General features: G+C 29.9%; 1 non-coding gene across 1 annotated transcript; it reads left to right on the forward strand.

Moving 5' to 3' along the window:
* The first annotated feature begins 544 nt into the window (after positions 1-544).
* On the forward strand, positions 545-626 carry trnas-gcu. The gene has a single exon. It is a non-coding gene; the product is annotated as a tRNA-Ser (tRNA).
* Positions 627-1,590: the final 964 nt, after the last annotated feature.

A 1,590-nucleotide genomic window follows, 5' to 3' on the forward strand; every position in this document is an offset into this window, starting at 1 on the left:
TATAGCATGTCGTCCAAATTTTGACAAAAAAGTCATAGTATAGCATGTCGTCCAAATTTGGACAAAAAGGTCATAATATGACGTCCAAAATTTGACAAAAAAGTCATACTTTAGTATGTCGTCCAAATTTTGAAAAGAAAGTTATACTATAGCATGACATAAAAAATTTGATGAAAAAACGTCATACTTAAGTATGTCGTCCAAATTTTGACAAAAAAATCATACTATAATATGACGTCTAAAATTTGACAAATAAGTCATACTTAAGTATGTCATCCAAAATGAGACAAAAAAGTCATCATATAGCATGTAGTCCAAATTTTGACAAAAAAGTCATACTTTAGTATGTTGTCAAAAGTTTGACAAAAAAAGTCATACTATAATGACGTGAAAAATTTGACAAAAAGTCATAGTGTAGTATGTTGTCCAAATTTTGACAAAAAAGTCATACTGTAATAAAACGTGAAAAAAAATGACAAAAAAGTCATAGTATAGCATGTTGTCTCTTTTCCGTAATATTACTTTGTAAAACAGGGAAAGCATGGACGAGGTGGCCGAGTGGTTAAAGCGATGGATTGCTAATCCATTGTGCTCTGCACGCGTGGGTTCGAATCCCATCCTTGTCGACAGAGTCTGTATTACAGCATGCAAACAATTAACTACACACTTTGTCTTGTGTCAATAAGTTTATTTGAGAAATCAAGTATAGGCACTGAAACAAGGCAATCAAAGATGACAGACTTCAAGATGTATGTGGTCGAAAAAATCACAGAAATGACATATGTCGTTCAAAATTTGAAAAAAATGTCATCGGTTAGTATGTCGTCCAAATTTTGACGAAAAAGTCATACTATAGCATGTCGTACACAATTTGACAAAAAAGTCATAGTATAGTATGTCGTTCAAATTTTGACAAAAAAGTCATAGTATAGCATGTCGTCAAAATTTTCACAAAAAAGTCATCGTATAGCATGTCATCCAAATTTGATAAAAAAAAGTCATACTTTAGTATATCGTACAAAATTTGATTAAAAAAGTCATACTTTAGTATGACATGAAACGTTTGAAAAAAGTCATACTATAATGACAACCAAAATTTGACAAAAAAGTCATACTGTAATATGACGTGAAAAACTTGACAAAAAAGTCATAGTATAGCATGTCATCCAAAATGAGACAAAAAAGTCATAGTATAGTATGATGTCAAACATTTGACAAAAAAGTCATAGTATAGTATGTCGGCCAAATTAGGACAAAAAGGTCATACTATAATATGACATGAAAAATTTGACAAAAAAGTCATAGTATAGTGTGTCGTCCAAATTTTGACAAAAAAAGTCATACTTTAGTATGTCATCCAAATTTAGACAAAAAAGTCATAATATAATATGACGTGAAAAATTTGACAAAAGAGTCATAGTATAGCATGTCGTCCAAATTTTGACAAAAAAGTCATACATTAGTATGTGGTCCAAATTTTGAAAAGAGAGTTATACTATAGCATGACATACAAACTTTGATAAAAAAAAAAGTCATAGTATAGTATGTCGGCCAAATTTTGAAAAAAAAGTTATTCATGACATAAACATT

The sequence above is a fragment of the Solea senegalensis genome, linkage group LG5, assembly GCF_019176455.1.
Source record: "Solea senegalensis isolate Sse05_10M linkage group LG5, IFAPA_SoseM_1, whole genome shotgun sequence".
Lineage (NCBI taxonomy): Eukaryota > Metazoa > Chordata > Actinopteri > Pleuronectiformes > Soleidae > Solea > Solea senegalensis.